This window comes from Chelonia mydas, chromosome 26 (assembly GCF_015237465.2).
Source record: "Chelonia mydas isolate rCheMyd1 chromosome 26, rCheMyd1.pri.v2, whole genome shotgun sequence".
In the NCBI taxonomy this organism is placed as follows: Eukaryota; Metazoa; Chordata; order Testudines; family Cheloniidae; genus Chelonia; species Chelonia mydas.
Window position 1 is genome coordinate 9,170,782 of NC_057859.1, and position 26,238 is coordinate 9,197,019.

The window sequence follows — 26,238 nt, forward strand, 5'->3', positions numbered from 1 at the left end:
TGTTCCACCTTCCATTGTCTGCCTTGCCTATTTACATTATAAAAGATATTTAGGACAGGGACAGTCTCTCTAAATGTTTTACAAAGCCTAGCAATTGGTCCCTGATCTTCTTGACAGGGACTTTTCAGTACTACATAATAAGAAGGATGTAATGATCAATCTTGATATAGGTACCACACATTTTCCAGCATTGATCTTGGTAGTTACAATTACATTAGCAATCTAGAAAAGGAGTACTTGTGGCTTCTTAGAGACTAACCAATTTATTTGAGCATAAGCTTTCGTGAGCTACAGCTCACTTCATTGGATGCATACTGTGGAAAATACAGAAGATGTTTGTTTTTATACACACAAATCATGAAAAAATGGGTGTTTATCACTACAAAAGGTTTTCTCTCCCCCCACCCTACTCTCCTGCTGGTAATAGCTTATCTAAAGTGATCACTCTCCTTACAATGTGTATGATAATCAAGGTGGGCCATTTCCAGCACAAATCGAGGGTTTAACAAGAACGTCTGAGGAAGGGGAGGGCGGGGGGTGTTAGGAAAACAAGGGGAAATAGCAAAAAGAAAAGGAGTACTTGTAGCACCTTAGAGACTAACCAATTTATTTGAGCATAAGCTTTCGTGAGCTACAGCTCAGCCTTTTCTTTTTGCGAATACAGACTAACACGGCTGTTACTCTGAAAAGGGGAAATAGGTTACTTTGCATAATGACTTAGCCACTCCCAGTCTCTATTCAAGCCTAAGTTAATTGTATCCAATTTGCAAATGTATTCCAATTCAGCAGTCTCTCACTGGAGTCTGGATCTGAAGTTTTTCTGTTGTAGTATCGCAACTTTCATGTCTGTAATCGCATGACCAGAGAGATTGAAGTGTTCTCTGACTCGTTTATGAAAGTTATAATTCTTGACATCTGATTTGTGTCCATTTATTCTTTTACGTAGAGACTGTCCAGTTTGACCAATTTATATGGCAGAGGGGCATTGCTGGCACATGATGGCATATATCACATTGGTGGATGTGCAGGTGAACGAGCCTCTGATAGTGTGGCTGATGTGATTAGGCCCTACGATGGTGTCCCCTGAATAGATATGTGGGCACAGTTGGCAACAGGCTTTGTTGCAAGGATAGGTTCCTGGGTTAGTGGTTCTGTTGTGTGGTATGTGGTTGTTGGTGAGTATTCGCTTCAGGTTGGGGGGCTGTCTGTAGGCAAGGACTGGCCTGTCTCCCAAGATTTGTGAGAGTGTTGGGTCATCCTTCAGGATAGGTTGTAGATCCTTGATAATGCGTTGGAGGGGTTTTAGTTGGGGGCTGAAGGTGACGGCTAGTGGCGTTCTGTTATTTTCTTTGTTAGGCCTGTCCTGTAGTAGGTGACTTCTGGGAACTCTTCTGGCTCTATCAATCTGTTTCTTCACTTCCGCAGGTGGGTATTGTAGTTGTAAGAATGCTTGATAGAGATCTTGTAGGTGTTTGTCTCTGTCTGAGGGTTGGAGCAAATGCGGTTGTATCGCAGAGCTTGGCTGTAGACAATGGATCGTGTGGTGTGGTCAGGGTAAAAGCTGGAGGCATGTAGGTATGAATAGCGGTCAGTAGGTTTCCGGTATAGCGTGGTGTTTATGTAACCATCGTTTATTAGCACTGTAGTGTCCAGGAAGTGTCAATCTTTGTGACTTTGCCCTTACCCATAACTATTTTACATTTGGGGACAATGTATACCTTCAAATCAGCGGCACTGCTATGGGTACCCGTATGGCCCCTCAGTATGCCAACATTTTTATGGCTGACTTAGAACAACGCTTCCTCAGCTCTTGTCTCCTAACGCCCCTACTCTACTTGCGCTATATTGATGACACCTTCATCATCTGGACCCATGGAAAAGAAGCTCTTGAGAAATTCCACCATGATTTCAACAATTTCCATCCCACCATCAACCTCAGCCTGGTCCAGTCCACACAAGAGATCCACTTCCTGGACACTACAATGCTAATAAACGACAGTCACATAAACACCACCCTATACCGGAGCCTCCTGCCCCCTTCCTCACACGTCCTTGTTAAACCCTGGATTTGTGCTGGAAATGGCCCACCTTAATTATCATACACATTGTAAGGAGAGTGATCACTTTAGATAAGCTATTACCAGCAGGAGAGTGGGGTGGGGGGGAGAGAAAACCTTTTGTAGTGATAAACACCCATTTTTTCATGATTTGTGTGTATAAAAACAAACATCTTCTGTATTTTCCACAGTATGCATCCGATGAAGTGAGCTGTAGCTCACGAAAGCTTATGCTCAAATAAATTGGTTAGTCTCTAAGGTGCCACAAGTACTCCTTTTCTTTTTGCGAATACAGACTAACACGGCTGTTACTCTGAAACTTAGCAATCTACACTACCAGTATCCCAAGCCACATTGAGAATATTACTTCAATAAAGCAGGACTTTGTAGTCCAACAAAGGTTTTGTCACTGAAACATTAGTTAGGAACATACATTTTAATGTCTCATGCCACAATCCTGCAAACACTTACACATCTGAACTCAATGGGATGACTCATAGGCATAAATATTTGCAAGATTCAACAATATGCAATTCAGGAAAGCATTTAAGTGCATGCTCTACTACCCTAACAACGTGTTTAAGTCCCAGTGACTTCAGCGGAAGTTAAACACATATTTAAGCACTTTCCTGAATAGCGACAAACTTAAGCCTGTGCTTAACTGCTTTCCTAACCAGGGACCTTATTCTGTGTGTGTGTAAGTGTAAAACTATGTCTCCTTATGTGTTTCTATAATGCTAAGGACAATGGGCCCCGATCTCAACTACTATTATCCTAATATGAATATTTAACAACACCATTAAATAGTAATGGCAGTGCATCCGCTATCAACAGGCTAACTTCTAAAGTGGTAGAAAACTAGCTATCGTAAAGTCTTAAAACATTATTGTTCCTATGGATCACATTTATGAAGACAAACACTTAATAGAATAAAGGCATTTATAAATTGTCCCATCACATTTGGTATAAGATGTTTATTACTGCAGTGGACCACTGTTTTAATTAGTGCTGGGAAATATAGTATCTGAGGTATTTTGATACCCAAAGCCTTCCATAGTAGGTCAATATTTTTTTTTAATGAGGTACAATACTTGCACTGAAAAATGAAACAGATGTACATGCAACAGAATAAAGTGGGTAATATAATTTGATATGCAAATTATATTTTGTAATGAACTATAAGCTATTATTTAGGACAAAAATCTTAATAGAATTAAAAGTAAATAAATAGACATGTATATGGTTAAAGTGAACATCCACAGACATGATAAAGATGCATCGGAGATATAAACCATGATACTTCAAGGCATTAAATCAACCAGTAACCAATGAGGTTTAAGAACTCTCCCTCCCCCCCGCCCGACCCATGCAGATTATTCATTCATTGTTTAATGCGGATTCATGCACCTTTTGCTTAAAGTACTGGCCACTGTCAGAGACTATTTGACTAGATTAGGGTGACCAGATGTCCTGATTTTATAGGGACAGTCCCGATATTCAGGGCTTTTTCTTATACTGTATAGGTGCCTATTAACCCCCACTCCTGTCCCAATTTTTCACACTTGCTTTTCGGTTACCCGAGACTAGATGGATCTCTTCTCTGATGACATATGGTAATTCCTCTGCTCCTCTGTTTATACGTTAACTAAACTCTTACTCAAAGGACTCAACTGTTGAGACACAAAAGGCATTTTGCAGAAGTGCTAAATCAGCCATAACAGCCTCTTGCATTGGCTAATTCTCTTCCAAAGGAAACAAATCTCAATATGTAGAAGCCAAGTTTTCATTGGTTTCCCAGTTGCATTTAATATAATGCCAGAGTGATCATTTCCTATTATTAGTTGATCTCCGATGGCTTCAACCATGTTTCAACCACTGCACGGAACAAAGAAATACAAAGGCCCCTCCTCAAGTCACTTACAACCTAAAACAATTTTAAGATAGGGTGACCAGATAGCAACTGTGAAAAAACAGGACATGGGGTGGGGGGTAATAGGCACCTATTTAAGATCAAGTCCCAAAAAACGGGACTGCCCCTATAAAAACAGGACATCTGGTCACCCTATTTTAAGAGAATATGATATCTTTAATATCCAGCTCTTGAGTAAACATGTGCAGATTTACTGAAACCAGTCATGCTGAAACTGCTTACACGAGGGTTAAATTGAAACAGTGGTGATTGCACCATGATAGCATAATTACTTCCATACTATTTACATTATTTATCCTTAGAGGATGGAAGTGTTAGGCCTTTGAGCATGCCTATTGGTAACTAGATATTGTGTTCTTAATGTATGAAGGAGAGCCTGTATTTAAAATGTTAATTTTAACCCTAACATTACGGAAATTGGAACCTGTTCGCTGCAGCCCCGTTATGCCTTCCACTCCAGAGCTCCGCCTACCAATAGAGACCATGTCCTTCTTGGCCTGTGTAGTAATATCCCATATACTTACACAACAATACCAGTACCTCCACACAGATGTTTCCCAAGACTTGAACAGTTCTGGTTTGAGCTGAATGCTCATGCAGCTAATAAATAAGCTTTTTCTCCGACCTTCTGAGTGCTTTAACATATACAGGTCCCTGAGGGTTGTGCCAGGAGAATTTAGGATCATGGAAGCACTAGAGGCACTGAGCTACACAACAGCCCTTTTCTCAATTGGTAACTGGTTTTCTATGTGCTCGCAACCACCCTCCTGTTGCAAGACTCAACTCTTACGCCACCATCTCCATAGTCAGCAATGCAAAAAGAGGGAAGAATGAAGAACAAATGAGAAGATGAATTAAAAACTAGATTTTTTTACCGTGGGGCTGACTAGTTAATAGGTAGGAGTGAAGAGACACAGCATGCGTGCACTACAACTGTCTGGACAGATTTCTATCCCCAAATGTTAAGCCACAGACAAACCAGTGGCCAGAGAGGAAATTAAACATTTCACTCACGAGGCACAAAGGAATATATAGTGTGACGCATTTCACAATGGAGGCTAGCTTGCTATGTTAGGCGAGAGGGATTTACTGGCTGCAGGGAGCTGAATGGGCATAATGCAAAAATACAGATGAATCTGATCATTGTAGTCCATTTCCTTAGGAAGGGTGCAACTGTATGGAGCCCAGAAAGGACTGCTCAAGACCAGCCTTGTCTGAGGGGTGTTCATTTCTAGATCTGGATGAAAAAAATGGATGTAACAGTTTTCCATTGAATAGTGCAGTTTTGTCAAACCCGAAGCATTTCACAGGTCAATTTCAACAATATTTTCAACAGGAAAAGTTAAAACGTTTCATTTTGGTAATGTTCAAATATTTCATGTAGATATATTAAAATATTGAATTTATTATGTTATATTTATATTATAATGTAAACAAAAAGTCAAAACCAAATGATTGTAAGTTACTGAAATGAAATGATTTAATGGCCTCAAAGTGAGCTCCCCCCCCTGGAATTTTTCATTTTGCAGGAAGTTACAAAATTTTAGTTTTTCATTCCTATTTGGAATGCAAATAAACTTAAAAATCTCCTATGGAATGAAAATTCCATTCATGTATCTTTATTTGTTACTTGGAGATTTGATTTGATTTGATTTGGGGGAGGGATACCTCAGTGGTTTGAGCATTGGCCTGCTAAACCCCGGGTTGTGAGTTCAATCATTGAGGGGGCCATTTAGGGATCGGGGGCAAAAACTGGGGATTGGTCCTGCTTTGAGCAGGGGGTTGGACTAGATGATCTCCTGAGGTCTCTTCCGACCCTGATAGTCTAGGATTCCTTTTAGTTTTATTTTTGAGAGCCATTTAAATCCTCAGCTGTTTTGGCCTTGTCATTCTTCCCTCTCCTCCCACTTGTAACAAAGAATGCTAGATAAAAAACGTACAGGTAGTATGTATGAGACAAAACCATGTAATGGTATATACATGACAACAGAGCAATCGTAAGTGTATCTCATTTCTAAGAAACATCATTCATTTTATGATGGTCATGTTGCATTCACAGACTGGAACAACACGTTTGCTTTGTGATTAGCTCATCTGTGTAGCAAAGAGTCTTGTTTGCATGAAAAGTAATTTCTTCTTGCACATTTTAAAAAAAAAGATTTTGCATACATTCAACTTAGCTTTCATTCTCTGTAGGCTGGATTACTGTAGATGAGTACAAAATAAGAACTGAGAACACTGGAACTGAAAGAATCCTTTTGAAGCATTTTGTATAGATAATCATTCACAGGAGGGGAAAAAAAGTGAATACATACGCAGAGAAAGGGAAAAATTCTCCCTTTACAACTGCATGATAGACTTGGCTGAGGAGAGGAGAAAGTTAGAGCCCATGTGAAGAACTCCTCAGCTACCCTGCTTGTACAGAGCAGTATAATGTAGACTTACTAGGAGTATGCTATTCAGCCACTAGATATCTCTGTGTGCTTTTAGAGATAGCTCCAAATAGGAGGTGGGGCCTGGTAAACAACAGAGAGAATGCTAGAACTCAAGGTGGGTAGAAGCGTGTCTGCAGTCGTAACTCTTTCCTTTAATAAACACCTCCTGTCTAAAAAGGGCTGCCATCGTATACATTGTGGCAGGCAAGATAGCGTAAGGGCCAATGTGCAACTCATACTGGGGTGCACCTTAACAGTATTACAAAATATTTCCCCAAGCAGAGCTTTCTGTAACTCCAGAACCAAAGACTGGTAAAGTTCATTAGGGACCGCACTATTGCCAATCGATTTTATGTCAAAGGAGCTCAGATACTACCGTGATGTTTGGCAGTACAAAACCATAAGATACATAGATGGATAGAAAAAGGCTACTGGAGAAACACAGATGGGCATGAACAAAAATATCAGCTTCAAACACCCCTGAACTTTCCAGCATTTTGAGACCCAGCTCTAATGTGGTTCTCTAATTAGCAGCAGTGAAAGAGAACATGGTTAGGTTCAAAGGCTTGGTTTGGATTTTAGCTTTCAAGTCCTGGATTCAAATTCTGCCAAGACACCAGAATGGAGGTAGTTTAGAAGACTGCACTTGATACTGTACTGGGCTAGGAGTGGGGGAACATTTCCCAATCCACACAACACAGGCAGAGACCACTTCACAGTAATGAACCTGAGCCTCAAATTTCTGAGAAAGTTTGGATCTAAATCTGAATAGCTTGAGAAGGGTTTGAGTCTTGGCTCTTGGTTTATGGCTTTCCCTACCAAAAGAACAGGAAGGAGGCACTTGTAGGTACACAAGAGAATAGAATTTACAATGCAAATAGGAAAGCTAAAGCAATGAGTTAAATAACCTAAAATGATGCTGCAATTATTGTACTCAATATTACCAGCAATTACAAATCATAATACAAGAGTCTTTTGACCTTTACACTAACTGGCGCAGTATTTTACGAGCTGAGCGAACCAACCTCCCCAAGAACCCAGGCAAGGGAAGGACAAAAGTCAAGTGCTATAATTAACTGCATGATTATTTTTCAAAATAAATGTGTAATCTTCACCTACTTGGCTCTGAATGGCGTCATCGGGGCTGCTATCATTAAGTTGTCATCACTGCACTATCATTACAGGCCTCATAAGGAAAGAGAAGCACTTTGGATCCAGCAAAGAATATGTTGGTTTCCCAGCCTCCCAAAGTTGATGTGTGTGTGTGTTTATTTTTCTGGATGATGGGCTTTTGGTGTGGGTTTTGGGGGTTTTTTTTGGGGGGGGGGCAGGGATGGAGGGGGATATTGGTGATATAGGAATCAACATAAGGATAGTAAGTGTATTTCTCAACAAGAACCAGTTTGATACTTCAGTGAGCCCAGGATTTCATCCAAGATGAAGTGATTGGCAAAATCATTGGCTGCAGCCGGGCCAGGAATTCATCCCCGGTGCATTCAGATACCACTGTGATGGGAGCAGTACAAGAGTAAAGTCCTGAAATTTTTGCTCAGGCAAGACTCCCATTGACTCGACTGAGGTTTTTGCCTGAGTAAGGAGTTCAAGACTGGGCCCTTTGCATGAGGTATAGACTGAAATGTGTTGATTTAAATTAACTTCATTTGGAGTTTAAGTAACGAGGTACCAAACGCTTCTGAAAAATAAGCCAGAAATTGAAAAGTTGTTTGAGTAATAAACACAAGGTTCTAAACAGAGCTGCTTGAAATGTAGAGTTTCTGCTTCATGCAAAATTCTGACATTTTAATATTTGTTTTTGTTCCCAGTCGAAAGTTCAAAACTTCCCATGAAATGGAATGGTTGAAAAAAATGAATTCCCAATTAAAAGGTTCTATTTAAATTAAACTGTCATGTTCCATTTTGATTTAGAATTTATTTTATATTTTATTTTTTAATCATAAAGTAAAGTTCGGAAAAAAGTCATTTTGAATGAAAAAAATCAAAATGTTCCATTCAGATAAGGCACTCCTGACATGTGTGGGGAGCAATAATTATTGCTCCTCACAAAGCAGAACCTCCTTTTAACATCTCACAGACCTTCAAAGTCACTTTAGGACCTCTCCGTTGACAAAGAGATGGGGTCTAGCTAAAAGGTTCTGGTCTGATTCTGAACCCAAACTTTAGGTTCATTAATTCAGGTTTATTGAGAACAGGATTCTTGGTTACATACATTATGAAACCAACAAGGAAAGAATGATGGTTCTGATCTGGAGTGAAAAATAAGTTCCGCAAACCTTGGGCTTTGGTTGAAGCTATTTCAGGTGATGAAAAGATAAACACAATTAAAGGTGGCCAAGTATTTTCCTTCAGGGAAGATGTTCATAATAAGAAAGCAAAATAGGTTAACATGAGCAGAAAAATAACTCCCCGGCTTGAATCTCAACCTGGACCAATTGGCCCATGTATAGAACCTTAATATCTCACAAGTATTAAAGCCATCGCTAAGTAGTCTTTCCCCCGAGCATCGGTCCAAATGGAGGGGGAAAGCTGAGCTGAGTGGAAACTCCTGTTCACTGGGACCAGGTATCTTCCATTCCTTCACACTCATTATTTATCACTTGTATTGCGGAAGGTCCTGCGGTGCTCGGTGCTGTACAAACGCACAAAACAAATACGCAACACAAATACAGACCCTGCCACAAAAAGCAGGCAAATAAGCAATCGATTTGTAGCCTGGATCAGAAATTTACTTGCCCTCATCTCGACAAATAAATTACATACCAAGCCTCTGATCCTGCAATTAGATCCACTAGCAGAGACCCCAATGAAGTCTCCGGGCCTCCCCAGAGGCCCAGGGGCCTATGCTACTAGATCCAATCGCAGTATGACAGTCTTATTAAAGCTTTATAGAACCTCCAGCACTATACGAATCATGCGGATACCAATTTCTTGCACGTTGTGCGGGATCCATGTGACTCTAAAGGTTACTGCTAATTATTCTTGTCACAGAACATTGTGTCCTGTGCGAAGATCTAAGTTTAATGCTTAAGTAAGAGCGTTCTTGTCTTATTGGTTCAAAGTGTGAATTACCATTCGGAAAGGGACTGCTGGAGGATAAAAGTTTTGCGAAAACTGTCAGCTTCTGGCAAGTAGTGATTGGAATTTTCACTCTGGGCCATAAGGCAAAGAGAAACTCCAAGGAGAAGCAATTGCCAAAGGACTGAACATTGCAAAACAGAATCACATGTTTTGTCTTGTTTTTTCCCCCTTTGCCCTTTATGAAGACGGAAAGATTTAATTATTAAAAACAAACAAAAAAAAGACCTGAAGGAGCTTGTGTCAATTAAAGTGACTGATAGAAATGTATGATTGTTCTGAAATATTTAATACAGAGAATGGTGAATATTTTATGCAAGAAATATTTGTGCTCACACAGGAGCCTCATCTTAACATACAGAAATGTATATGCATGTCCAACCAGGTTTTTTTTCAAACTCCTGTGGAGAAGCCTCAATAAGGACTTGATCCTGCTTCACTGAAGTCAGTGAAGTTGGAATTTCCCTATTCACTTCAGCAGGAATGAGGTCATATGGCTAGATTTTCAAGAGAGATCTCAATATGTTGGGTGCTGAAAATCTGGCTGTAAGTATAACTGTGGGACTTAAGTGCTTATTGCTTTTGGAAATCTGGGCCTCATTTAGGTGAAAAATCTGTTCCCAATTGTGGATGCTGGACACTTGAGAATCTGGTTGATAAAAGGCTAGAGATAGGGGTTAAGCCACAACATTTGGATCTGGATTCCAACTTCCTGGAAGTTTGCGAATCATAGAATATCAGGGTTGGAAGGGACCTCAGGAGGTCATCTAGTCCAACCCCCTGCTCAAAGCAGGACCAATCCCCAACTAAATCATCCCAGCCAGGGCTTTGTCAAGCCTGACCTTAAAAACTTCTAAGGAAGGAGATTCCACCACCTCCCTAGGGAACACATTCCAGTGTTTCACCACCCTCCTAGTGAAAAAGTTTTTCCTAATATCCAACCTAAACCTCCCCCACTGCAACCTGAGACCAAATGTTTGGTTCAAGGCAAACGTCTAATCATGACTGAAATGCAGGTTGGTGGTGGTGGCGGCGGTTTTTTATGCATTACTTTTTCTCTCCTATTTTTTGCTAAGGGAAAAGAGCACCAAGAATTTACAGCATTTACAGAGATTGATATAACCAATAGCGGCTGCTTTTGCATTTTTAAAGCACCTTTCATATAAGAACTTTCTACTAACATTAAATAAGCCTCACATCATCTCTCGATCAGGGCTCCTGGGTTCAAGTCCGTTCTCAACTCTGCCACTGACTCATTGTGAGCCCTTGGGCAAGACAACCTCTCTGTGCCTCAAATTTCTAATCCTATGTGGGCCCAACCTAACTCTGACTGAAGTCAATAGAAAAACTTCAGTGGGAGTTGCTTCAGGCCCTAAAGTAGGTATAACACTGTGTGCAGCACCTAACGCAAAGGGGTGTTGTGAGGCTTCATTAACGTTTCTGATGCTACATGCAATCCTCACATACAAGTTTTCCAGAGAAGTACAAATGAGCAAATATCAGGGACTGCTGAATAGGAAATACCTTGCAATGAATGGCTCAAATGGTGAGATAAATATGTTAATTATTTTGCATGCTGCGCGTTTTCAGAGAACCACCCCCAGCTTGCTGACCCAGCGGGTAATTAGGCTTCCCCTGACTGTAATATCTCAGTACAACCAAACTTCTAAGAACCAATATGAAGATTATCATTTTGAATCTCTGACACACACACACACAGATTCAAGAGCAAGTCCATGCCAATGTTAGATCAAATGTAGTAGTTCACTCACAATACCAATAACCAAGCTTGAACTCAATTTATGAACTGGATTTCATTGAATCATTTCATTGATTTCATTGAATCATTCACAGAATATCAGGGTTGGAAGGGACCTCAGGAGGTCATCTAGTCCAAGCCCCTGCTCGAAGCAGGACCAATCCCCAACTAACTCATCCATGGATTTATATAAAGGTTCTTTCAGTGCTGCTCTCTTCTTTAGGTACCTTTGGGGAAGTTTCCAGAAAGCTCCCTACTTTCCACTTAAGAAGTGGCTTTTTTAGCTGATACTTTGTGTCTCCTCCAAGTCAAAAGCTGTCCCATTTATTTAACCCGTAACATGAATAAAATGCATGTATTTTAGACAGCCACACAAACACAAAAACCACTCCGCTCTTGTGGTTTTGCTTATCAACCTGTATTCTTTCTGTTAGCACAACCAGACACAGCGATACACTGGTAAGTACTACACCAGCCCAAGTTTAATCACTAATCTTGAAGATGGCAAAATAAATCTTTGTTAAGGTGAAACACAGAGATAAACAAAATTAAAGGTGGCACTGGAGGTATGGTATTCTTATCAACACGAACTATCGAGATGCAAGGCCAAATCTTTCCTGCCTCTATGTAAATCTACAACAACTCAAATGAACTGCTCTCAAGTTGTGTTACTCCAGGTTTATAGTGATGTAATAAAGCTGACTCTGGCCCTGAGACACCACTCAGCCTTCCTCCAATGAAGGCCGTGTTCACAAAAGCCCAGTGAAGCACAAACATATCGGAATCATCATGCACAAACAAATCACATATCGACAAAGCCCCACACCTCATTTCTATCTAAAATATAACAAGTATTCATCATAAGCATCAATCTAAAGCAAAGGGTTGTTCCTCCCTGATGCAAAGCACACTTATTTTATATCAGGAACATCAAGTTTCACTCGCTTCCAAGGATTTGAACTCTGGGAGTTTATAATGGAATAAGTGTCCCACAATTTCCCCCCCCCCCTTCTGCGTCAGAGCAGTCCTACCTGATCTAGGAGTAGCATTTCCACTTCCTCTCTGGATGACAAGTTCTCTTCAAGGAGGAGCTGCAAAACAAAGTTTAAAGTGAGTGACGGTTTGCCAACCCTTGCAGATTTTCCTCCAATAAGGCTGCAATGCAAAGTGGAGCGTCCCATGCTTCTGCACTAAGTTATGTATGGTAGTCTGGCTCTCCCAGTTCCTTGTTGCTATCTTTTCCGAGCACAGTTCCTCTCTTTACCTGTCACCTGCTCTTTCACGTAACCTTATATGACAGCGAATAGATTTGCCTTTCTCCAAACATTTTCTCAGGTTTCTGACTACAGGATCTGATGCTTCCAGGCATGAATTACAACATTTCTTTAGTTGCTGATTGAGACCATGGCACTAGCACATAGAATTGCCTCCCAAAAATGGTTGGTGCTACCATGTCTCACATCCCCTTATCGATGTGAGGCTGCAGTAAATTCCGTTCAGATAGACCTCTGCAGTACTGCCAGTCAAAGCATTCGAAAATCACAAAATTTGCATACAAACAATGAAATATTCAATATATTGGGTCTTATTTTTGTGTTACTTCAGCTGCTAAACACAAAACTACTGCTCTACATTTCTGAGGATCTGACATGTTGCCTAACACAACCCAATAAATGGTGGTTGTGGTTGCTAGGTATCACAAATCTAGAGCACCCCCACCAACAAGGAAGCAAAGGTTGTTTTAAAGAGAGATCCTACCAAGACCCCTGCTAACACAATTCCAAAGCATTCAAGCTGACAGCGTCAGAAGAATGTTTGTGAATTACCATCAGTTGTATGTTTAGGTCAAATCCAAAAGAATTTCTGGATAAGCAACAGATGTCAGAGAGACAGATCAGTTTTATTAAGTTATTGGTCTGCATTTGAGGGGTTTGGAGCATGGAAGTCATTATCTTGATGTGTCTCGCCATTTCAATCTCCACTGGCTTTTCAAAGACTACAGATTACATGCAGGTTGACTGCTTCCATAATCTATGGCTCAACTCATCCCTGGTTTAGCTCCTTTGCCTTCAGTAGAGTTACACTAGCAATGAACTGGACTCCAGCACCAGAGCTTATCTGCTGCCTCAGTTCACCTTCTATCTCACGTCAAACCAATCACCACCAACTGGTGTTTTCACTGCTGCCCTTCTGCATGTGGTTTATTAGCAAAAAAGAACACTTAAAGCCTTCCAGGCCTCTTTTCCCTGGCTTGCTTAGTACTTTCATCATCCATATAGCTCTTGATTCAAAAGCCTTTCCAGCCCAGCTTCCGCTTCCTGCTAACTCTGCTTCCAGGATCACAGTCCTTTGTGGAACTCCCAGCAAGGACTTCTCACCTAGCGCGCTCCTGTTCCCTGCAAGGCCCTCCTCTCCCAGATCTTTCACCCAGTAGTTCTGGAGAACATCACCTGCCCTCTTTCTAGTAGTCTGCCTCCCTGAACTCCACCGTTTCTCACTAGCTTCTGTAAACTACACTCTCCTGTTTCAGAACTACAAATAAACTTTCTCCGTGCCTTTTTATCTCCCAGCAGGCCACGTTCTGAGTCACATGGTCCCATCATGGGAGTTGCCCCCACCCTCTCCCTCCTCCTCTTTTCACCTGGAAAGGCAGGCTACACCTGCAACAAACCTCTTAAAGGGCCAGCTTACATTTGGAGACCCCTCTTTTCCTGCCCCTTCCGCTGCTCTTTTCTACAATACAAAATGCTGATAAAAGAATGTTTTATTTTAGAGATAGGTAAGTAAAGCTACTTGTTCCAAAGGCATCCGCAGATACCACTTCATACACAGAATAGTCACCATTCAGTCAGAGGAAGAAGCTGGAATAGATATCGCCCAGCTGCTTATAATACCGGGCCATGTTTTTCTCTCAGATCGACTCAATCTAGAGAAAGTCCACTGCAGTGGATTCTTCTGAAGGCCAATCGCTGCGAGGATGCAGGTGCACACGTGCACAAACTCCCAAGAGAGAACTAGTGCGCCTATGAACCTCCACTCCCAAATCCTGGTGTAATGGCAGATGTCTTGGACGACAGACCAGGGATTGAGCAGGGAACCTACAAAGCTAAAAGCATGAGCTACTGCAGCTTGCATTAGAAAGCCAGACTTGGGGGTTGTAACAACACACGTCCTCTGCAGACCAGAACAGCGATGGACTTGTAAGACACACTCACTGGTGAGTTACTTTGGTTTCTAGCATAGAAAAGGAGAGAAAGCCTTTGAGTTAACATAATCCTGTAACCCAACAATCCCTGGCAGAAGTAACAGCCACCTGGGGCCACTGACAGCTGTCTACATTAGCCCAACCATCAGGGAAAAGTCTGGCAACCAGTCATTTCAGGAAAAAGGAATGTGAAGTTGAGCCTTCAGCTGCTTTTGCACCTCCCTTCTGAGTCACCTGACATACAGACTGGACTTTGGACCTTTGCCCTAACAGTTTTATCATGGGACTAATATTTTAATTTCATTTTTAATGGACACGACAAAATCATTTGGACTTGTCCTGCAAATTAGATACTGGCAGCTCCCAATTCCCATGGTGAGATCAGAGCCCCGCAAAATACTTGCTCATCAACTCTGATTTGGCAACCTTAGATCCATACAGAATTCCTGAACCACGTGTTAAGGACAGTGGCCTTTCAGCAGGAAGTAACAGTGCTCTTAAGAATCTCTGGAGGACACTTTTCAAAGACAGATTATGCAAGGCTAGGAATCTCATTCTGTCATTGGCATCATTAGAACCATCTCTCTCACACGCACAAAGAGAACATTCTGAATTTCCTGTAGTCATCACTGTAAGGCATAAGCATAACAATAGCATTTACATTAATTTACACCACTGGAGGCTAGAAAATGTTCTTTTATTTATAAATAGATACCCTCAGGTTGGGAATTTGACTATGCTTTAATAATATGATTAGGCAAGTGCACGTCTCTATGCCTGGAAAGAGAAATATTCTGAATGTCCTTCCACACTGGGTTCATTTGAAGGAGTAAAATGTAAGCTTGAATGCTATGGACTAGAAATATGATTATTCTTACGGAGAACTATATGTCATGTCATATAGGAGGTGGCAGTCAGATATGGAGATGTGCATCAGCATGAGTGTAGGCTGGCATAATTTAAGGGAGCTGGGAAGTGTGATCAAGAGGGTAAGGCACTGGATGAGGAATCATTAGATTGGGTTTGATTTCCAGCTCTAGCCCTGATTATCTGTGTGACTTGGGGCAAATCCCTTAGCCACCCTGTGCCCTCAATGGTTCCTCTATAAAATAATAATATTTACCCGCTTGTGTGAACTGCTTTCAGGACTACTGATTAAAGTTCCAGTTCAGCAAGGTATCGTTATGAGGTGGGTGAAATCTTGTTATGGGTTGAGTTAAAAACTCTTTCAACTGATGTGTGAATAAATGTCCCATTTAAGAGAGACAAACGTAGGGTAGTGGTGGTTGGTGACTCTCTTTTGAAGGGGGATGGAGGCACCCATCTGCCAGCCTGACATGGAATCCCAGGAGGAATGCTGCCTGCCAGGGACCCATATCTGAGATGTTACGGAGAGACTGTCAAGGATCATCCGGCCCTCTGATTACTACCCCATGCTACTCATCCATGTGGGCATTAATGATCCTGCAAGGTATGACCCTGAGCAAATCAGAAGTGATTACAGGGCTCTGGGAACAAGGGTGAAGGTTTGGGGGTGCAGGTGGTGTTCTCTTCAATCTTTCTGGTCAAGGATAGGGGCCCCAGCAGGGACAGATACATCCTGGAGATAAATGCCTGGTTGAAAGGATGGTGTCACCAGGAGGGCTTTGCCTTCCTTGACCATGGGATGCTGTTCCAGGAAGAAGGACTGCTAAGCAGAGATGGGTCCACTTAGCAAGGAAGGGGAAGAGCATATTTGGATACAGACTGGCTAACCTAGTGACGAGGGCTTCAAACTAGGTTCGACAGGGGTAGGTGACCAAAGCCCACAGGTAAGTCAAAAACTTGGAAACCTGGGAGAAGGGTCAGAATCTGGGGAAAGCATGGACCTTATAATAAGCATAAGGGAGAGACAAGAGAGAGCATAGTGTGGAAATCAAAATCTCAGATGTCTGTATATTAATGCAAGGAGTATGGGGAATAAGCAAGAAGAACTTTAAATGCTAGTTAATAAACACCACTATGACATAGTTGGCATCATAAAGACTTGGTGGGATAATATGCATGACTGGAATATTGGTATAGAAGGGTATAGCTTGCTCAGGAAGGACCGGCAGGGAAAAAAGGGAGGAGATGTTGCCTTATGTATTAAAAAATGTACACACTTGGACTGAGGTTGAGATGGAAACAGGAGACAGACTTGCTGAAAGTCTCTGGGTAAGGATAAAAGGGGTAAAAACAAGGGTGATGTCATGGTAGGGATCTACTACGGATCACCTAGTCAGGAAGGAGAGGTGGATGCGGCTTTTTGTAAACAACTAACAAAATCATCCAAAGCACAGGACTTGGTGGTGATAGGGGACTTCAACTACCCATCTGTTGGGAAAATAACACAGGAGGGCACAGATTATCCAGTAGATTCCTGAAATGTATTGGAGACCAATTTTTTATGTCAGAAGGTGGAAAAAGCTATCGGGAGAGGCTGGTCTAGATTTGATTTTGACAAATAGGGAGAAACTGGTTGAGAATTTGAAAGCGGAAGGCAGCTTGGGTGAAAGTGATCATGAAATGGTAGAGTTCATGATTCTAAGGAATGGTAGGAGGGAGAACAGCAAAATAAAGACAATAGATTTCAAGAAGGCAGACTTCAGCAAACTCAGGAAGTTGAAGGTAAAATCCTATGGGAAGCCAGTCAAAAGGTAAAAATAGTTCAAGAGATTTGGCAGTTTTTCCAAGACACATTATTAAGGACACAAGAGCAAAGTATCCCACCGTGTAGGAAAGATAGGAAGTATGGCAAGTAGACCGCCCTGTTTTAACCAGGAGATCTTCAATAATCTGAAACTCAAAGAGAGTCCTACAAAAAGTAGAAACGAGACAAATGACAAAGGATAAATATAAACAAACAACACAAATATGTAGGGACGAAATTAGAAAGGCCAAGGCACAAAATCAGATTGAACTAGCTAGATAGAGACATAAAGGGTAACAAGAAAATATTCTACAAACACATTAGAAGCAAGAGGAAGATCAAGGACAGGATAGACCTGTTTCTGAATGAGAGGCAAAAAAACAACAACAGAACATGTGGAAACGGCAGAAGTGCTAAATGACTTTTTTGTTTCAGTTTTCACCAAATAGGTTAGTAGCGATTGGACGTCTAACATAGTGAATGCCAGTGAATTTGAGGTAGGATCAGAGGCTAAAATAGGGAAAGAACAAGTTAAAAATTACTTAGACAAGTTAGATGTCTTCAAGTCACCACAGCCTGATGAAATACACCATAGAACACTCAAGGAGCTGACTGAGGAGATATCTGAGCCATTAGCGATTATCTTTGAAAAGTCATGGAAGACAGGAGAGATTCTGGAGGACTGGAAAAGGGCAAATAGAGTGCCAATCTATAAAAAGGGAAATAAGGACAACCTGGGGAATTACAGACCAGTTAAGCTTAACTTCAGTGCCCAGAAAGATAATGGAGCAAGTAATTAAGCAATCAATTTGCAAACATCTAAAAGATAACAAGATAAGTAACAGTCAGCATGGATTTGTCAAGAACAAATTGTGTCAAACCAACCTAATAGCTTTCTTTGACAAGGTAAGAAGCCTTGTGGATGGGGGAAGCGTTAGATGTGGTATATCTTGACTTCAGCAGGCTTTTGACACTGTCTCACATGACCTTTTCATAAACAAACTGGGAAATACAACTATAAGGAGGATGCATAACTAGTTGGAAAACCATTCCCAGAGAGTATTTTGTCCAGTTCTAGGTGCCACATTTCAGGAAAGAGGTGGACAAACTGGAGAAAGTCCAGGGAAGAGCAACAAAGATGATTAAAGGTCTAGAAAACATGACCTATGAGGGAAGACTGAAAAAACTGAGTTTGTTTAGTTTGAAGAGAACAGAAGACAGAGGAGACATGGTAACAATTTTCAAGTACATAAAAGATTGTTAGAAGGAGGAGGGAGAAAAATTGTTCTCCTTAACCTCAGAGGATAGGACAAGAAGCAAGGGGCTTAAATTGCAGCAAGGACAGTTTAGGTTGGACATTAGGAAAAACTTCCTGTCAGGGTGGCTAAGCACTGAAATAAATTGCCTAGGGAGACTATGCAATCTCCATCATTGGAGATTTTTAAGATCAGGTTAGACTAACACTTGTCAAGGATGTTCTAAATTATACTTATTCCTGCCACGAGTGTAGGGGTCTGAACTAGATGAGCTCTCGAGGTCCCTTCCAGTACTACAATTCTAAGGTAGGTGAGGTGATATCTTTTATGAGACCAACTTCCATTGGTGGAAGGAACAAGGTTTCAAGCTTCACAGAGCTCTTCTTCAAGTCTGCTTTAAATCACCTGAAGGAGAGACAGTTAATGGGCCACACCTAAGACAAAGCCTAATATAATCTGCCCAAGTGGGAGGCGGGTTCAACCGGGCATTGTAACCAAGTGGGGTGGGGAGAGAAGCCACAGAAACGGAGAACAGACTGAGTAAGAGATAGGATTATTAAGCAGCTGCAAGTGTGTGGGTGACCCTGAATCTGGGGAGAAGTATATTGGGCATGGGGTGCAGGCTGAAAAAACTGTTCCTGATGCTGTGAGCAAAAGAAGCTCTTTCCTGCTTTTTCATTCCCTCTGCATTCAGACAAACAGGCTTTGTATATTCTTTGTAATCAAACAAAACTGCATCGAAAATATCCATCCCCAATTTCTGCTCCCAATAAAAACACCCACCGGCCCCAAACTTGGAGTAGCTACTACAGTTGAAAAGGGACCACAATATATATTTAAGCATCTCTCTGACCAGAAGCACACAAGGAGTCCCATTAACTTCAATGCAATTACTCACATGCTGAAAGTCATTCAATCACCTTGCTGAATCTGGGCCTAAAACCACTAAAGAAATTGCAACCTTAGAGGTGACAGCAACCCATTACAATGCTTTGGGCAAGTCTATACGACAAAATTAAGTCAACCTAAATTACGTCCACATACGGCCACTGCAGTAATTAAATCACTTTTGCATGTCGGCACTACGTTCCCTGTGTTGGCGGTACGTTTCCTCATCTGGACAGCATGGGGCATCATGGGACGGCCTCTGAAAGGTAGCAACAGTCGACGTAAGCAACACAGCGTCTACGCTGACACTGTGTTGACAGAACTATTTTGCCCTAAGCGCTACGCCTCTTGCGGAGGTGGAGTTATTAATTCGGTGTAGTGGGCGAGTGACATCAGTTGGATCTACATTTTAGTGTAGCCACCGCTTTACGTCTACCTAACTCTGTCATGCAGTCCAAGCCTAAGTATGACTACCACAATTATGTGCCAAGGGGTGGGAGGGGTTGCAGCAGGGAAAGCAATCAAGAAGTAGGGATGCTCCATCTTGCACTGACTTAGGGCCTGTCTATATTGGGTGTTTTGTTTTGCTTTGTTTCTTTGCCGCTGTATCAATGTAGTTATCCCACTGCAGAGCTCCTTCATCTAGAAAAGCCCTTGCTGTACTAATAAGTAATTGATACCATTGCATACCACACTGTCCTCTTTGAATTTGGCCTGGAAAGTCCTATTAGATCACTGCAAGCACAGGATACAGGGTCAAGGATATAGATCAGGCAGAAAATGGCACACTTGTTCCACATTTAAAAAAAATATTTTTAAGAGGGTTTAGTTCCGAGAAAATAAGCTAAATGGAAAGACGGGAAGAGGGAGGGTACACTGAAAAGGAGGGGCGAGGGGGATAGGGCAGGGGAGAAGAGCATAAAAGGGGGCAGGAGTGAAATGAAGGTGAGGCGAAGGGGCTGTGACAGACGAGGAGGGATGGAGCAAACAGCCAATGAGCCCAGGGAAGGAAAAGTCCTGCCACAACTGTATTTACATGGCAAGCTTTTGGGGGGGCAGGGATTGTCTCCATGGGTTTGCACAGCACATAGCAGAATGGGGCCTGCTCTCAGCTGGCTCCTGTAATATAAGTAATATTCCCCATCTTTACCTGTCTTTAAAAAAAGGTTTTATTCATGATGTCAGTGCTTAAAAACAGAGACTTGTTTTGGTTCTTTGTCTTTAAACAAAGAGATGTAACAATCCCGCTAACATCAACAAAATGAGCACCCCTAATCCCCAGCTGTTAATGATTTTAAACCATCATTTGCATTATTTGGTGAAATAAGCCTATTATGCATGCAGTGCCATGAGGATAGCTTCAGCACTCAATTCTATTTGGAGGCGGGAAAGGAAAAATTCTGCTGAGCACATATGTCATTGCTGACCATCCGAGAGCAGAACTTTTCTGATAATATTTGGAAATTCGCAAGGAGTCAACTTTATGTATGGACTTCATTTCCCAGATAATGTTATTAATTTATTCATTAAAACGTTATCGAGTTATTGAAAAGAAAGCGCCATCCTGAGACTCAGATAACAGCAGCTCTGCTTCCCCTGTGAATGGAACATTCACTTTAACAGGACTTTTAACGACCACGAGTGTTGTTTAGTGGATTTATTATATTATTATTATTATTATTTATTATTCAATTCAGGCAAGTGTGGGGGGATTGTTTTGTTTTTTTAAAATTCTGTTTACACTTTTGAATTAGGTTTTAATCTCTTGGCATGTTTACTCAGATTATTTGTTTTACAAAAAGAAAATGCCTTAAGTGTAAATGAGGAAAGTAAGGCTTCTTTCGACCTGGGTCCAAATCTCGTTCTAATTCCCCTTTTCAAATATTCCTTACTCCTTGGAGGGGAGGGGGCATGGGGGAAGGACACATGGGGGGTTGTGTGAGTACATATGAGTAGGTAGCTTTGAGATTAATTCAGACACAACTCAAATCCTTACGGTGATGCTGTAAATTCCGCAATTCTGAAGAACAATTGATTGTAAAATTAACTTTGGCCTGTTGAGACTCAGATACATTTAAAAAAAAAACATTTTTAAATAAAAGGGAACTTTATCAAGTACCATGGCAAACCTAAAGCTGACATCAGCCACAGCAAATCAACAAGAATTCCCTGAACAGCAAGCAACATGCATTATATTTCATGACATTCAAGGAGTGCTTGATTGCACATTTATTTTCATTGCAGACTTAAAGAGCTCGGCGTGTTGGGTGCATTTTAGATGCCGAGCTCTTTTGAAAATCTGGCATCAGGTCACAATGGGATCTGCTGGGTCCTAAACACTTTTGTAAATCTTGTGCTTAAGTGGAGACTGAGCTCTTTTGGATATCTGGCCACGGGGTGAAATTTACACCTGCGCAGAAGAAAAGTACAAGTCTGTGCAACCATTAAAATTCCAATTAAACCCACAAAGTGAGGCTTAAAAGGGACTTCCAAGGTGCATACGTTATGCATCGGTACTTGGCATGGGATGAATTCCACCCCTATGGAGAGACAGTGCAGATATTACCTGAAAATATCCAGTGACCGTAGGATGTTCTATTCGCGGCAGCATTTGGCAGAGGAATTTTGCCACAAGAGTTCCTATTCACCTCCCACAACTCTGGACTGCCCTCGCTTTCAACACTATGGAGGCTAAACTCCAAGGAAAGCCCCTAAAAAATCTGAATTGTTGTCTGAAGAGGGAAGCGGAGAACAACATTCATAGCCAGTGCTTACATGAACTCACAGATCTGAGGTACTGGGTTCAGCCACTGTCTGCCCACAGAAGCTGATGGTAGCATGGAGCCCAATCTGCAGGACTAATTGCTCTCACAATTGCAAGGCAGAAACCTCCAAGGCAAGGCAAGAAGGGACATAGGACAACTCAACAGACCTGTCAATAGGATATAAGTACACAAAATATTTAACTGTACCAAAGGATCATGATCCTGTGGCACAAAATCCTACGTCTATGTTATTTATATGGTCCCCATTACCACTGTATTTGAGTCTCTTTATATCTTTAATGTATTTATCCCCCCAACACTGTCTGAGGTAGGGAAGTGCTATTATCCACCTATTACCAATGGGGAATTGAGTTGCCCAGGGTCCTGTAACAGAGAACTGGCACAGCAGAGAACTGAACCCTGGTCTCCCACCTATCCACTAGACCTTCCTTCCCCTCCATGTCCAGGTAAGAGCTATGAAACAGATGGGGAAGCCATTACTCTCATTAGACTGCACAATGGGGCTACTCATATGAATATGTCCTGACGACTATGATTAAGGGCTTCACAATGGGGCCACTTTTGACTAATCATCCTCTTTTTTTTTTTTCATAGAATTATCTCAAGATCATTTAAAATCGGACTTTATAGCCATTATCTTCACAGAACAGCAATGTTATTTCAGTTTCTGATGAGAACACCACTTTATATTCAGGGTACCTTTGTACATAGTATATAAAGGATTAATATATGATTAATCAATTGTTAAGCATCCAGTAGGTTGCTTATAACCATCTATCACACCTCAGGTAGTGTACTCATAACTAGAGTGTGTGGGGGGACGAAATAGCACATGGTTTCTTCACCATAAAATGCAATTTGAGGTCCATTGCAAGTAAACTCAATGGACATTAGGAGCCTAATGACCTTTGGGGATCTGGGCCTATGTTAACTCTGTGCCATCCAGGTATTCCTCCTATTCCCAGAGTAGCAGATCTACTGACCTTGTGGCCTCTTTATACCACAGGAGACGTATAAAAGGGGTCATAACTCAGACCTTTGATTTAGAAAAGCACCTAAAGCACCTTGTCTAAATGCAAGCACAAGAACAGTCCCATTGCAGTTAAAGGGACTACTTCCAATTTTAAAATTAGATACTTGATTAATACCTTGCTTAACATTTTGGGACCTCTGAAGAGTTTCTGGCCCTCAATATTTTCTATTTAGAATGAATACCTTACCACTCTATATGTACAATAGTTAATAAGACGTTTCCTGTTTTAATTTTCGGAGCAATGAAAGTATTTAAAGAACATTAATAGAGTCAGACTTAATTTACTCTTTTTACCCATGGCTTGCAATCATTTTTCACCATCCTCATGCTAGTTAGCTATTATTTTGTAAATGAATGAGTTCATTAAAATTTGGTTTCACATTTAATTGTTCCTTATTGGAAATGTCAGCTTTCACAGTTCATTAATAAGGGCACTGGTGTACAAAAAGAGACGGACTGAGGAAGCAAGCTTCATTACAGAACTGTTGTGGGGACCATAAAGCTGTAGTTAAGGTTATGTCCATGACTCTGTTACAAGCCCCTGTTGACTCTTCGTCCCTGGGATGAAATCACTGAGGCAATTCGCTGGAACCCAACAGATGTGCTTCTTTGATGGATGCTGTCTGCTGGCAAAGGAATGAAACAGAATCCTCCCTAGCCTTCCAAGGGCCTGCTTGCAAGCTGGCTGAAGGAAAAGGGTTGAGGTGGCAGCCGTCTTGTCATGGAAGGCGTGTTAAGGATTTAGAGAAGAAAATGGCTCCTTTCAATAGGACCAAATGCTGCTTATCCCTTCTGCTGTCCCCACCTCATTCCTGAAGCCAGGACAGAGTAAACGTCCTTCCCTCTCTGAACTCCTGGAATCTACTCCCCTCCCTGGAATCCTAGCACACCCCAAACACAGCAGCTACAGAGGAGACCTTTACACATCTCCAGCACTGGATGGATAAACCAGTCGGTTCCCTTTAGAGTAAACCTACCAGACATTCTTCTTCTCTGCTCCAGATCTACTCCCATCATAGAATATCAGGGTTGGAAGGGACCTCAGGAGGTCATCTATTCCAACCACCTGCTCAAAGCAGGACCAATCCCCAACTAAATCAATCCCATCATGCCCTCATCTCTGTCATGGAGAGAAGCCATGGAGGGGGTTAAAGTAAAGGGGACCAGAAAAATGGTTCTCCTTCCTGTGCCTGGTCTGGGGAAGCAGTGCTCAGCTGGTGTTGCAAGCTCCCACTGCCGTTTCAATTTCCTGTAACCACTGGAAAGCCCTTCTGGAAAAAAATGCCCTGCAACATGATGTTGCCCCGTGGCCTCTCTGGTGCTCGTTCCTGCTCCCCCTGCACGGTAGAACCCCCACAGTTCCATTCATTCCTGCTGCTTTAGCCCTGGGACGAGGACCAGACTAAATGAGGGAGAAAGTAGGTTCTTGCATGAGTTCTAGTGCAGTGCATCAGGCTCCAGAAGTTTAGATGAACATCTAAACCTTTGAGGTGCTCCTCTAAACCTGACCTGTAAAATGGAGATAATTCTTCCCAGCCTCACTGGATCACTGCAAAGGCACATTCCTTAATGTGAGATAGTAACATGAGAGCTGCACAAATAACTAGTTTTTCAGTTCACTGTCAGTACTGAGGGGAAAAAATAATTTGATACAAAGTGAAAATTCCAACAAAAAATAGTGGTGAATCTAAAAAGCGGACAGATTTTGTCTTGGGTCAAACAAAACCTTATTTCATTTTCCATTACAGCTGCTCCACTTCATATAACATCTTGCATAGTCACTGGCCGAGAGAGAGAACGACTCTATTGCCTAGTGGTAAAGCAAATCGAAAGAGTGAACCCAAAACCAAAACATTTAGTTTCTGGGAGGAGGAGACACTTGCATTCCAGTTCCTACTCCACATCAGGCAGAGGAAGGCATCAAAACCAGGTCTCCCACCTCCCAGATTAGTACCTTAACCACTCGGCTAAAGGTTATCAGGGAATCAGCATCACTGGTAATGTGGGGGAATCGAACCCAAAACTATCTGGAGAATTCATGTCAAAATTGGGAATAGTTTCAGGTCAACTGAAAGTTCTTTTTTGGTCAAAAACTATTTGTATGAAAAAAATTGCCCAGCTCTAGTTAACGTACTATGGTGATGAGTGCCATAAAAGAATCCTTGCACATACACAAAGGAACATTTTGGCTTGCATTTTTATGCATCTATTCACTAAGTGCCTCTGAAATAATAATAAATATTAAAAATGTATTTCAAAGAATGGAGCAAAATGGAATGTGACTGAAATAATCAATCATCTTTACAGTTTTGTCTTTAATGAAAGTTGTACAGTGTTTTCTATGCTCTGCAGAGCCTCTCTCTCTCTCTCTCTCTATATATATATATAAAAGCAGTGAAACACTTGGGAGAATGATTGACGTGGACATCATAATGTCACAGTCATCCGCTAATTGGAATACATTAAAGTTTAAGCTTGATCAAAATTTGTCACTGTCAGCCGCCAGTTAATATTAATAAAGTAGATTACCATCAGAACTACCGACCCCCCCCCCCAAAAAAAAATCCATGAGATCTTTATGACATAATCAAGACTAGCAGTTAAAACTGATCTATAAATCTAGCAGCAGAACACTGCAGTAATATGTTATTAAAGGAACGTATCTTGCTATTCATCCTGTATTTTGGATACTTTCTCTCTAAAATGCTTGCTAACCTCATTTAGCTCAATTAGCATTTATGAAACACTTTCTATGAAATGACTTTGACTTTGTGTTATCAGTCTGCCTTGTGCTACTTGCACTTATTTAAATGAAGGGATCCCTACAGCTTTTTTGGGGCAGGAGGAATGCAATTTCATTTCTTAAACAAGTAAATAGCACATAGAGAATTGTCGGAAAAATAAGAATTATAAATAGGCTTTTATATATTAATGTTTAGCCTCTCCCCGCAAAAATACAATACCTGACAAAGATCAGAGTTGCTCTGTGGGGAATTCATTACACATCTAAAAAGGTAAAATTGGCTTTATTTGCCAGGTACCTAAGAGTGAAAAGTTATGCAGTTTTGCTTGCAGAAGGAGGTATTAAAAGTCAGCTCCAAGTCCCATTGAACTCAGTGGAAAAG

At 41.4% G+C, this 26,238-nt stretch overlaps 1 protein-coding gene across 7 annotated transcripts in view; it reads right to left on the bottom strand.

Moving 5' to 3' along the window:
• The window catches only part of LRRTM4 (leucine rich repeat transmembrane neuronal 4), a 964,988-nt gene that overhangs the window by 591,804 nt on the left and 346,946 nt on the right, over window positions 1–26,238 (bottom strand). For 6 of the 7 annotated variants that reach the window (XM_037886267.2, XM_043536297.1, XM_043536295.1 and 3 more), the window contains one exon: window positions 12,306–12,365. The exons of the other annotated variant lie outside the window; for it this stretch is intronic. The gene's annotated coding sequence lies outside the window, so the exon portion shown is untranslated. The remainder of the gene's footprint in view (window positions 1–12,305; window positions 12,366–26,238) is intronic. 7 annotated transcript variants of the gene reach the window in all.